The sequence below is a fragment of the Natrix helvetica genome (assembly GCF_964273705.1).
Source record: "Natrix helvetica genome assembly, chromosome: 15".
In the NCBI taxonomy this organism is placed as follows: domain Eukaryota; kingdom Metazoa; phylum Chordata; class Lepidosauria; order Squamata; family Natricidae; genus Natrix; species Natrix helvetica.
Window position 1 is genome coordinate 6,072,073 of NC_138565.1, and position 13,336 is coordinate 6,085,408.

Consider the following 13,336-nt stretch of genomic DNA (forward strand, 5'->3'; position numbering starts at 1 on the left):
AGAGAAAGAGAGAGAGAGAAAGAAAAACACGAGAGAAAGAAACAGAGAAAAAAGAGAGACACAGAGACACACGCACACACACAGAGACAGAGAGAGCGACAGACAGAGGAAGAGAGACAGAGACAGAAAGGGAGAGAGTCAGAGAGAAAAGGAGAGAGAAAGAGACAGAGAGAGAAAGAAACAGAGAGAGAAAGAAACAGAGAGATAGAAAGAAACAGAGAAAAGAGAGAGAGACACAGAAAGAGAGAGATAGAGGGAGAGACACAGAGAGAGGGGGGGGCAGAGAGAGAGAGAATGGAGCAGAAAGCTTTCTGCAGTTTTCGGGTACCGGTTTTAGAGAGAAAGAAGAACCAGCTGGAGATCGAGGGATGGAGTGGAAGCCAACGCTCAGAAGGGTTTTAGGATAAGTGGAGGTGAATTTAGGGAAGAGAAGGACCAGGGAAGACCACGATCGCACAAAATGCACCAACACTTATCCTAAACCCTATTGAGTGTGGGGTTCTGCTCCATCCTTTGATCTCCAGTTGGTGGTTCTTTTCTCGGTAAAATCAAAAAAATATTTGAGGGTCTACCACAGAGAGGAGAGGGGGGACTCATGCTATTTTCTAAAGCACCCGAAGGCCAGACAAGGAATAATGGATGGAAACGGATCAAGGAGAGATTCCACCTGGAAATAAGGAGGAATTTTCTGACCGTGAGAACAATCAACCCATGGAACAGACGTTGCCTTCAGAAGTTGTGGGAGCTTCATCCCTGGAGGCTTTCAAGGGGAGATTGGACTGGCATCTGTCAGAAATGGTGTAGGGTCTCCTGCTTGGGGGGGGGGGTTGGACTAGATGGCCTACAAGGTGCCTTCTAACTTTGTTAATATGTTTAATTAATTTCCCACAAGTCCTGTCCAGGTTCGGGGAAGTGGTGTGGAAAGAGGAAGGAGGACAAAAGGAGGAGCAGATCAGGCCTCCTAGTGAAGCAAGACGCAACACCCAAAACTCCTTGGGGGTTGAGTTGCTCGACGTCTCGACATTAAACTGTACAATATTAACTGCAATTGAATATATGATGTAAAACGAAAGTGAGGTACCTAGTCATATGAGATGGAAAATTTGTGACGGTACACGTAATTCAAAATATGGATGCACAAAAGCTTGTAACCAAACGACATGCTGTGTGTAATGGAGGAGAATGTTTTACCTTGTCTTTTATGTTTAAAAAAATAAAATAAAAAATCCTTTCAAAAAGAAGCTGGGACGAGTCACGGGAGCTCGCTCCGTTTCGCGGCGCTAGGGATTCGAACGGGCGAACTGCCAGTCGACAAGCTCAGAGTCTTAGCTACTGGGCCACCGCGTCCTATTTCTCTAAACCGGCTAATTATAGAGGGGGGGGGGAGTTTTGGCAATGTTTGCTGTCAGGAACCTTTCAAAGGAATTAAGAATGTTTGAATAGCGAAATGGTGAACACCCAGATTGCGGAAACCTGGCAAGTCCCTAAATGGGAGGGTTGTGGGGAAGAGAGAAATGTTGAAGAGTTTGCACGAAGAAGCTAGTAAGGCGATAGGGGTGGACTTGCCTAATGCCAGCTTTCAAGCTGCCTGGCAAGATTTATGGAGGAAGAGTAGGAGACTGAAGCCGCACCTAATTGGGAGACAGAAGATGCCAACTTTTAAGCCAGGCAGCAGCTCCAATTCAAGGTCACCTGGTGTGACTGTCGGGGATTAAACCCCGCAACCTTCTCAGGAGCTGCGGCAGGACAGAGGACGAAACAGAGACGGAGAGACAGGCGGCCTGAGTCTCGATGTGGGAGGGTCGCCGATTTATGCACCAGGGCAGTGCTTCTCAATTTTGCAAATATATAAGGCTTGTGTGGGGAGTTCGACTCCCAGAATCCCCCAACTGGCACTGGGAACTGCAATCCACGTATCTTAGAAAGCTGTAACGGGTGGGAAGGGAAAGAGGGAGATAGAAATGGGAGGATGGGAGGGAGGGAGGGGAGGACGGAAGGGAGAGAAGGAGGGAGGAAGGAAGGAGATAAAATGGGAGGATGGGAAGAAAGAAGCGGGAGGAAGGAAGGAAAGAGATAGAAATGGGAGGATGGAAAAGAAGAGGGAGGGAAGAGATGGAAATGGGAGGGAGGGAAGGAGGAGACAAGAGAGGAAGGGAGAGGAGAGGGAGGGAAGGAGCAAGGGAAGGAAGAAAGTGATTCTTAGCTGGAATGAAAGGGAGGGAGGGAGGGAGGAGGGAAGGAAGAGGAGAGAGGAGAGGGAGGGAAGAAGCAAGGGAAGGAAGAAAGTGATCATTAGATGGAAGGAGAGGGAAGGAGGGAGGGAAGGAAGGGAGAGGAGAGAGAGAGGGAAGGAGAAAGGGAATGAAGGAAGTGATTCTTAGCTGGAATGAGAGGGAGGAGGAAAGGAAGGAAGGAAGGAAGAGGAGAGAGGGGAGGGAGGGAAGGAGCAAAGGAAGGAAGGAAGTGATTCTTAGATGGAATGAGAGGGAGGGAGGGAGGAGGAAAGGAAGAAGGGAAGGAAGGAAGAGGAGAGGAAAGAGGGGAGGGAGGGAAGGAGCAAGGGAAGGAAGAAAGTGATTCTTAGATGGAATGAGAGGGAGGGAGGGGAGGAGGAAAGGAAGGAGAGAAGGAAGGAAGGAGCAATTATCCCAAAGAACTCTCGCCACGCAATGCTGCCAGTTGTCCCACTCAGCTGCCTTCGCCATCTCCTTCCAATATCTCACTAACTCCAATCCTCTCTTTCCTCCAAACTGCTTTTAAAGCCAACCTCACTTGGGGGGGGGGGGGGGGGAGGAAAAAACAAAAGAAAACAGAAATGAGAGCTGGTGCTTTTTTTTTAAAAAAAAGGCACAGCCCCCATTGTCTAGAGATTTTGCTCCCCCTTTTCCTTCCCATCTCACCTTTTGGGCATCTTTCTGTAACCCGCCCCTTTTGACACGGCTGCAGCCATGCGCTTGGCGTGCTTGAGATACTGCGTGATTTACGGGGGGGGCGCTTGCCCTCAAGACCAGTCCAAGTTACACATTCTTGGCCAGTTCCCACCAGCCTGGCTCCGTTATGCCCACAGGGTGCCCTTTCGGGAAGCCAGCCTGGCTCACAGCCAGGAACAATCCTCCATTAAAAAGGGAAGGGAAAAAAAAAGACCCTTAGCTCAGGGGCAAAGACGCTGAGCTTGTCGATCAGAAAGGTCGGCAGTTCAGCTGTTCGAATCCCGAGCGCATAACGGAGGGAGCTCCCGTGACTCGTCCCAGCTTCTGCCAACCTAGCAGTTCAAAAGCAGGTTAAAAAATGCCAGTAGGAAAATAGGAACCACCTTTGGTGGGAAGGGAACAGCATTCCGTGCGCCTTCGGCGTTGAGCCATGCCGGCCACATGACCACGGAGACGTCTTTGGAAGGCTGCACGGTCATTAAATGAAGTGTTGTAAGTCGAGGACTGCCCGTGAGCCCACCTTTATGATTCGAATGCTCTCGGCTAGGGTTAGGTCATAGTCCATAAAACTCTTAAGTCATCCCAGTTGCTGCGATTCAACCTCCCGCTATTTAAAACCATCAATCAGTCAGAATAGAGCTGGAAAGGGACCGTGGAGGTCATCTAGTCCAACCCCCTGCTCAAGCAAGAGGCCCTATACCCTGTCACACAGGTGGCTGGCCAGTTTCTTCTTAAAAACCTCCTGTGATGAAGCACCCATCACTTCTGGTAGTCGGCAGTTCCACTGGTGAATTGTTCTATTAGGAAGTTTCTCCTTCCTTCCAGGTTTCTTCTCCCCTTGGATTAGTTTCCCTCCACTGTTTCTTGCCTTGCCTTTTGATGCTTTGTACAATAAGTTTCCCCCCCCTCCCCGCCTCTTCTTTATGGCAGCCCCTCAAATACTGACCTACTCGGCACCAAGATTCTAGTCCTCAAGACTAGAAAGCCCTGGCCAGCAGCCAGAATCGTCATCGCACAAAGTTTCTTTTGACCAAAAGAAGAAATAATAATAATAATAATAATGTTATAAGAAGAAGAAGAACTTTTTGGAAAAAGATACCGAACATGAGAAGGTGAAGATCTTGTGGGACTTTCCAATACAGATGGATCGTCAGGAGGAGGAGGAGGAGGAGGAGGAGGAGGAGGAGGAGGAGGAGGAGGAGGAGGAGGGGGGAGGAGGAGGAGGAGGAGGAGGAAGGAGGGGGGAGGAGGAGGGAGGAGAGGAGGAGGAGGAGGAAGGAGGAGGAGGAGGAGGGGGGGGGAGGAGGAGGAGGAAGGAGGAGGAAGGAGGGGGGAGGAGGAGGGAGGAGAGGAGGAGGAGGAGGAGGAGGAGGAGGAGGAGGAGGAGGAGGAGAAGGAGGAGGAGGAGGAAGGAGGAGGAAGGAGGGGGGAGGAGGAGGGAGGAGAGGAGGAGGAGGAGGAAGGAGGAGGAGGAGGAGGAGGAGGAGGAGGAGAAGAAGAGGAGGAAGAAGGAGGAGGAGGAGGAGGAGGAGGAGGAGGAGGAGGAGGAGGAGGAGGAGGAGAAGAAGAAGAAGAAGAAGAAGAAGAAGAAGAAGAAGAAGAAGAAGAAGAAGAAGAAGAAGAAGAAGAAGAAGAAGAAGAAGAAGAGTCTAAGCAGGAAATGTTGAAGTCCTTCTCAGAAAATTAAAAAAACAAACTTCCGAAGAAGTTTATTCTACTCAATTCATTCGGCAAAATTACCTGGCAAGGTAATAACAAAATTAAAGGCCGGCTGTAATAAATCCTGACAAATTAAAGTTTAATCAGGTATCCATTGCCGGTATTGAAAACCTGGCAACAGGCTTAATTACACACAAAACACAGAGGAAGCTGTTTGCAGCCACCTGCTCTTCAACCAAAACCCATCAAGGGCTAAATATTTGTGTGTGGGGGGGGGTTAATAGGTTCCTAGGACTGCACCCCCCACTTTGGTGCCCCTGCAAATGGAAGAGACGCTCCCCATCAGGAGGTGGCCAGGATGGTTGGAGACACCCGTAAATTCTTGACTCTGGGGAGCAGGAGATCTGATCCCAATTTGGGACGAACGCCGAGTGGGCCCCGGTGGGGGTTCGCCCTTCATTAGCTCCCCTTTAAATCGCCCCCCCAGCTCCCCAATCTTTCCTTTTGGCTGGGAGCCTCTAAGGAACATGGGAGAGATGCACATATACTGGTTCTGTGGCCGCTCAGGAAATTGTCAGGCAACGGGAAGGGTTTTGTGTTGATTTTTTTTCCTGGGGTACAAGGTCCCAATGGCTCTTGGAGTGCTTCCCAAAGATCAACGGCCGGGACGCTATTCACGGGGGGGGGGGGATACAAGAAAAGCCCTCCACCCCAGCATCGCTTCCTTCTGGTACGGGACCGAAGACCCCAAGTGTTAATCTGGAGACAGGCGTTGCAAAATGAAATCTCTTAACATTTGAAAGGCGCCCGGTGATCTGGAGATGTCGCTTTTCAGCCTCGGCTGCCCCCCCCCCCAAAAAAGTCCCCAACCAGCCAGGTTCCTAATGCGAGTTCTCTAGCTCTGCTTTGGCTTCTAACAAAGAGGGACGGAAGTCTTCCAAGAGCCCGGGGGTGTGTGTGTGAAAAGGCTGCTCCTGAGTAGCCCAAAGCCAGAATGTAACGCAATGCAGCAAGGAAATTCGTTTTCAAGTTGCGTCTTGGCTGCGAGCAGAAGGAGAGCAACCGGATCTCAAGGAAAATGCAGCAGCCGGGGAATCTGATGCGGGAAGAGATGGGAGGAAGGAGGGGTAGAAGAGGGTGCCCCCAATCCAGGCTGGGCTGAAAGTTGGCTACATCTCGGAAAAGGCTAAAACCGGAATGAATAACCCTGGTACTGAGTAAGGAACAGAACTGAATATCAGAGTTGGAAGAGACCTTGGAGGTCTTCTAGTCCAACCCCTTGCTCAAGCAAGGTCAAGGTTCCCCTCGCACATCTGTGTTAGTCGTTCCTGACTCTAGGGGGCGGTGCTCATCTCCGTTTCAAAGCCGGAGAGCCAGCGCTGTCCGAAGATGTCTCTGTGGTCATGTGGCCGGCATGACTCAACGCCGAAGGCGCACGGAGCGCTGTTCCCTTCCCACCAAAGGTGGTTCCTATTTGTCTACTTGCATTTTTTGACCTGCTTTCGAACGGCTAGGTTGGCAGAAGCTGGGACAAGAGCTCACTCCGTTATGCGGCGCCAGGGATTCGAACCGCCAAACTTTCAATCAACAAGCTCAGCGTCTTAGCCCCGTGAGCCACAGCGCCTCACCCCTGCTCAAGCAGGAGACCCTACACCATTTCAGACAAATGGTTGTCCAGCATCTTCTTAAAATCTTCCAGTGTTGGAGCATTCCCAACTTCTGGAGGCAAGTTGTTCCACTGGTTAATGGTTCTCACTGTCAGGAAATTCCTCCTTAGTTCTAGGTTGCTTCTCTCCTAAGATTAGTTTCCACCCATTGCTTCTTGTCCTGCCTTCAGGTGCTTCACCAAGGAGAAAAGTTTCCTGCAGTTGAGAAAGGCAACAAAAATACCCCCTTTCTTGAAAAGTTGCTTTTGTGTGGTGTTAAATTACAATTCTACAGACTTTCTCCATTCTCCATCGATCAGCACTTATCAACGGTGCTGTTTGTCCTCAGTTTTATGTCCCTGTGAAAAGAAACAAACTTCATCCTTTTGCCCAAGGCTGCCTTGACGGGGGCTGAATTCAACTGTCACGTCCAATGCAATTGGGGCCAAGGATGGTCTCATCCAAGAAGCTTCTTCGGTTCTTCGGAAGGCAACTTGGACTCGCTTTTTCCTGGAAGAGGTTTTGTTTCTCATCCAAGTTCTGACTGAAGAAGTTTCTTGGATGAGAACTGAAGAAACTTCTTGGATGAGAAGCGAAACCTCTTCAAGGAAAAACCAAGTCCACTTGCCTTCTGAAGAACTGAAGAAGCTTCTTGGGTGAGAAGCGAAACCTTTTCAAGGAAAAACCAAGTCCAGTTGCCTTCTGAAGAACTGAAGAAGCTTCTTGGATGAGAAGCGAAACCTCTTCAAGGAAAAACCAAGTCCAGTTGCCTTCTGAAGAACTGAAGAAGCTTCTTGGATGAGAAGCGAAACCTCTTCAAGGAAAAACAGAGTCCAGTTGCCTTCTGAAGAACTGAAGAAGCTTCTTGGGTGAGAAGTGAAACCTCTTCAAGGAAAAACAGAGTCCAGTTGCCTTCTGAAGAGCTGAAGAAGCTTCTTGGATGAGAAGTGAAACCTCTTCAAGGAAAAACAGAGTCCAGTTGCCTTCTGAAGAACTGAAGAAGTTTCTTGGATGAGAAGCGAAACGTCTTCAAGGAAAAACAGTTGCCTTCTGAAGAACTGAAGAAGCTTCTTGGATGAGAAGTGAAACCTCTTCAAGGAAAAACAGAGTCCAGTTGCCTTCTGAAGATCTGAAGAAGCTTCTTGGATAAGAAGTGAAACCTCTTCAAGGAAAAACAAAGTCCAGTTGCCTTTTGAAAAAAAAAACCTCCTGTTTTGCTGTGAGATCTGAACTGGCTCACGACTTCAGAATGAGTTTACCAACACTTGGGAATATAAATGTGTCCATTAATACAAAAGGGACGTGGTGGCTCAGGGGCTAAGCCGCTGAGCTTGTCGATCAAAAAGGTTAGCAGTTCGGCGGTTCAAATCCCTGGCCCCATGTAACGGAGGGAGCTCCTGTGACTTGTCCCAGCTTCTGCCAACCTAGAAGTTCGAAAGCACGTAAAAAATGCAAGTAGAAAAATAAGGACCACTTATGGGAAGAGAACAGTGTTTTGTGTGCCTTTGGTGTTGAGTCATGCCGGCCACATGACCACGGAGACGTCTTCGGACAGCTCTGGCTCTTCGGCTTTGAAACAGAGATGAGCACCGCCCCCTAGAGTCGGGAACGACCAGCACAGATGTGCGAGGGGGACATTTACCTTATTAATACAGGACAAATGTCTCCTGTGGAAGGGGGGGGAAGGGAACCCTCCCGAGATGACCTATTTCTATGGAAATGATACAGGCTCTCCCAACAGATGTTGCTTTTCCTATCTCTTGAAAAGTGACTCATGATTTATTTCCCAGGGAACGGATGATTTTTCCCATGGAGACAAGGAGCTGGTTACAGAGAGCTGGTGTCCCGGGGGGGGGGGGGGGGGATGGAGGGACAGATGTCCAAGGACTCTATTATTCCCCCACCCCACATCCCCCTCTGGCCGTTAAACAAACAGCATCTTCAAATCAAGCCTCAGAATCAGAATCGAGCTGGAAAGGGACCTTGGAGGTCTTCTAGTCCCACCCCCTGCTTAGGCATGAAACCCTACACTGCTTCAGACAAACGGTTACCCAATCGCTTCTTAAAAACCTCCAGCATTCACAACTTCTGGTGGCAAGCTGTACCACTGGTTCATTGTCCTCCCTGTCAGGAAGTTTCTCCTAAGTTCTAAGTTGCTTCTCTCCTTGATTAGTTTCCATCCGTTGCTTCTTGCCTTGCCTTCGGGGGGCTTTGGAAAATGGGGAACCCCTCAAATAACTGCTATTATGTCCTCCCTACTCCTTCTTTTCTCTACACTAGCCCAACCCAATTCCTGCAACCGTTCCTTCTGTCTCTAGGCCTTTAATCATCTTTGTTGCTCTTCTCTGCACTTCTCCCAAAGTCTCCACATTTGTTTCTTTGTGATGTGGTGACCAAAACTGGATGCCGTATTCCAGCTGTGGACGCCTAAGGTTTTAATAAAGCGTTACCAACACACCACGTGATTTTGATTCTGCGCCTCTTGTTTATACAACCCAGGATGGTGTTCGCCTTGTTGGCTACTGTTTTAAGGAATCGTCCACTAGGACTCCAAGGTCCCTTTCCCGGTGATTGTGTTTGAGCCAGGTTTCACCTATAATCTGTGCTTCTACCTTTAGTTTTGTCATGCCCAGGTATAAAAAAAGAAAATCCTGGCAGGACAAGAACAGCAAGGAAATAAGAAGAGAAAAAAACAAACCGATCTCTCTTTAAAAGTGAGATGCTCTTCTCCCGCCAGCATGGCTTTCTAAAATGTTTAAAAATCTGGCCCCAAATTGTTGGAAGTGTAAAAAAACACCAGGCACTTTCTATCCTATGTGGTGGACGTGCAATGAGGCAAAAAAATATTGGAAAATGATTCAATCGTGGTTAGAACAAATGGTGGGAGAACAAATTATGTTTAAACCAGAAACTTTTCTCCTAGGCATAATACCGGAGGGGTTTAAGAAAGATACGCTCTATCTAATTATACATATACTGACTGCAGCGCGCATAACCTATGCACAGCATTGGAAAAAAGAAAATACACCATCAGAGCTAGATATAATCAGAAAAGTGTTGGCCTGTGCAGAAGCAGATAGGGTCACTTTGGAACTTAAAAATAAAGGGGAATCAGAATATTTTGAGGTATGGAATAGATTTTATCATTGGTATAAGTCAAGATGACAAGACTGGAACAAATGTATATATTGTGATTGAACAGAAGGACAGACAATGTATTAAGTAGATTAACTGTTAATGGTTGAAACTAGCTGTACATAATGGGAATATATGATCACCCCGACTCCGCAGCATTGCATTGTTTTAAATGTATTTAAATGTATTTACATTTAAAACAATGCAATGCTGCGGAGTCGGGGTGATCATATATTCACATTATGTGAGTATATTATACACACACACACACACACACACACACACACACACAAACTCCTATATAAATAGGAGTTTAAATATATATAAACTCCTGCCTAAGATATATACAGCCCGGGTTCAAATCCCAGTAAGGGTATGGCTAGCTGATGAGAGCTAATTAGCTCGAAATAGATCTATACTAGTCTCCCTTTATTTATTTATCAGTACAAATATAACATACATACATACATACATACATACATACATACATACATACATATATATATATATTTAAAAGTGAGATGCTCTGAATAGGAAAGCTGCACTGATCCAACACATGTCCATTAATATTTCACCAAGTTGGGAGGAGGGCAGAAAGAGGAGCGAGCCTTTTTATACAGAAAAGAGATGCCCCAGTTGGCTCAAGGGAGAAAGTCAACAAAATCACCTCCAACTGGACTATGGAACTGATTAATAGTGTTTGTTCCCGAGCTTCTGAAGCATTGGATCTGCTAACCCCGGCAGGGTCCAGGAGTGTGTTTTGCAGCGCGCGAGAGAGCAAACAAGAGGCTCTCGAAATCAACAGATGCTGCAGGGGGGGAGAACGACACACACAGACGCTTTTCCTTCTTGCTCAGCAAATATCACCTCTGTTCTCAAAAAAGGGTGAAGCAATTTTACGACGCTCGAATTGGAACTGGGATTATCCGTTCCCGATGTGACCGCCGCAGCGCAAACAAATGGGAGAAGGGGGGGGAGAAGGGGGTTGGCTTCCTTTGGAACCTCTAAAAGGAACAAACGCACCCCAATTTCCCGAGATTGGGCAGGGACAACATTGAAAAATTAAAATGACACTTTCAAACGGCGGGTTAAAAAAAAGCAACGAGTGAAGTGGTAAGGAGGGGGGGGAATAAATCCTACACTCAAGTTGTGATGCAACCGCGAGTTTTTTTTTTTTTTTTAAGACTTGGGGAAGTAATAAAAAGATTATTTTTTTAAAAAAAACCGGGTGCCAGGAATGTGTCTCCGAGAACTGCCTGAGGAAGTGTGGGAACCGAAGAGTCCAGGGGTCTTAAAAGTCGCCACGGGCTGGGCACTCCTGATTCTAGACCAACTTTGTTACCCACAAACCAAGGCCGGGGAACAAAGTTGGTGGGAAAGTTATCCGGCAACATACGAACCAGCAAACACCCCGTTTGTGCCATTTTAGGGTGTTGCAAATTCAGAGCAAGTACCGTATTTTTCAGAGTATAAGGCGCACCAAGGTTTTGAAGAGGAAACATTTGCATTCTGCAAACCTGCCCAAAACGGCCCGTTTTTCGTCAAAAAAAAGGGGGGCGTGCATTGCCTTTAGGAGGCTTATAGAGTGCTCCTAGGGGCTGGGGGGGGGGGGCAAAATTGAGCAAAAAATTGCCAGTTTTTTGCTCATTTCTGCCCTCCCCAGCCCCCAGGAACTCTCTGAAAGCCTTCTACAGGCTTTGCATGGCCACTTTGGTGAAGGGGGCAGGGTTTCGGGAGGCAAAAAATGTGTATTCCGTGTATAAGATGCACCCAGATTTTCAGCCTCTTTTTTGAGGGAAAAAGGTGCGTCTTATACTCTGAAAAATACGGCACATCCTGTATCCAAGGAAGCAGCAGCAACAGGGCATAAATGCTTCGGTCTCAAAAAGTGGCATTCGAGCAAGGCCTTTGAATCAACGGAGCAACAGAGGAAGACAGGAATTCCTTGGTGTGCCATCTTTTGCACAATGGTCCCCTCCAACAAGTCGGGAAATTTGCATCTTTCCCAATGCACGCGCCCCATCGTGAGATGGATTTCGGATTCTCCTGCACCAGTCAGGCTACATAAAAAATTAGGGGGTGCTCAGTTCCTGGTAAATAGATGGGGAAGAAATGGAGGCAGGGACCGATTTAGTTTTCCTGGGGCTCCAAGATCACCGCAGATGGGGACGGCAGGCAAGAAATTAAAAGAGGCTTGCTCCTGGGGAGGAGAGCGATGGCCAATCTAGACAGCAGACTAAAAAGCAGAGATATCACCCTGCCAATCAAAAGTGTGTCTAGTCAAGGCTGTGGTTTTCCCAGTTGCAATGGATGGCTGTGAAGGTTGGACCCTAAGGAAGGCTGAGCGCCAAAGAATGGAGGCCTTTGGACTCTGGTGCTGGAGAAGACTCCTTCGAGTCCCTTGGACTGCAAGGCCATCCAACCGGTCGGTCCTAGAGGAGATCAACCCCGACTGCTCTTTAGAAGGCCAGATCCTGGAGAGGAAACTCAAAGACTTTGGCCACCTAAGAAGAAGGAAGGACTCCCTGGAGAAGAGCCTCATGCTGGGAACGATGGAGGGCAAAAGAAGAAGAAGGGGACGACAGAGAAGGAGGTGACTGGATGGAGTCACCGAAGCAGTCGGCGTGAGCTTAAATGGACGCCAGAGGATGGGAGAGGACAGGAAGGCCTGGAGGAACGTTGTCCATGTGGTCGCGATGGGTTGGACAAGACTTTGCAACTAACCACAACAAATGTTGACTAATCTGCGACACCTTGAAGGCTTTTATTGGGGGATAGGGGAAGAGGGGGCAGGATAAGGCTTTGGTGAACGCATAATGAGTGGTATGACCCTTCCTGACTTCACTCCTACCTATGTGAGACCCTGCTTCTCTCGAGATACTCCAGCTTTTCAGCCTGCTCCGTGGACCTAGTCTCAAAGATTGTGGCAATTCATTTCTTTCTTCCTGGCCCGACCTTCGCCTTACAGGCCTTTCAAAATCAATATTCAAGCTCTTTCTCGAGAACAAACGTTCGGCCTTGAAGCCTTCCTTTGGCATTTCCCCTCTGTTCTTATTCTCCCCATCGCCCTTCCTTTGCAAATCTGAAGATCCTTATCAAGCCAAATGAACGTCTGAGAACCAGTTTGCCTCCATTCTTGAAATTCAGGTAGCCTCGTTGTTATACAAGGCTGGACATTTTGGCTTTTTCGGGCGGCATTCTTTTACCTGTAGCGATTTCAATGGATGCTTAAAATAGGAAAGGTTTATTATTTGTCCTAGACGCGGCACAAATGAAACCCACCTCCACATGTGCCCTCTCCCCCCCCTCCCAGGATTATTAAAAGAAGGGATCCAGAGGATGGCATTGATTCATCATTCTCTTTCTTGTATATTTGTAGGGGAGAAAGAACTGAAGAGGTACATACATTCTCCTTTTCTACATTAAGATCACACGGTCCCCTCCTCCCCAGTTCTTACCTATCTCTCCATCCTCCCCTCCATCTTTCCTATCAGGTGTGAGAAATTTTAGCACATCCAATGAATAACCATTTGTCTGAAATGGTATAGGGTTTCCTGTCTAGGCAAGGGGTTGGACTAGAAGACCTCCAAGGTCCCTTTCAACTCTGTTATTCTATTCTATTCTATTTCTATTCTATTCCTTCTCCTATTATATTCTATTCCTTCTATTTCTATTCTATTCTTTCTCCTATTCTATTCTATTCCTTCTCCTATTCTATTCTAATTCTATTCTATTTCTTCTCCTATTCTATTCTATTCTATTCTATTCCTTCTCCTATTCTATTCCTTCTCCTATTCTATTCTATTCCTTCTCCTATTCTATTCTATTCTATTCTAATTCTATTCTATTCCTTCTCCTATTCTATTCTAATCCTTCTCCTATTCTATTCTATTCTATTCTATTCTAATTCTATTCTATTTCTTCTCCTATTCTATTCTATTCCTTCTCCTATTCTATTCTATTCCT

General features: G+C 47.3%; 1 protein-coding gene across 2 annotated transcripts in view; it reads right to left on the reverse strand.

The window, feature by feature from the left end:
• The window catches only part of SLC25A25 (solute carrier family 25 member 25), a 50,842-nt gene that overhangs the window by 21,202 nt on the left and 16,304 nt on the right, over nucleotides 1-13,336 (reverse strand). The window lies entirely within an intron of this gene.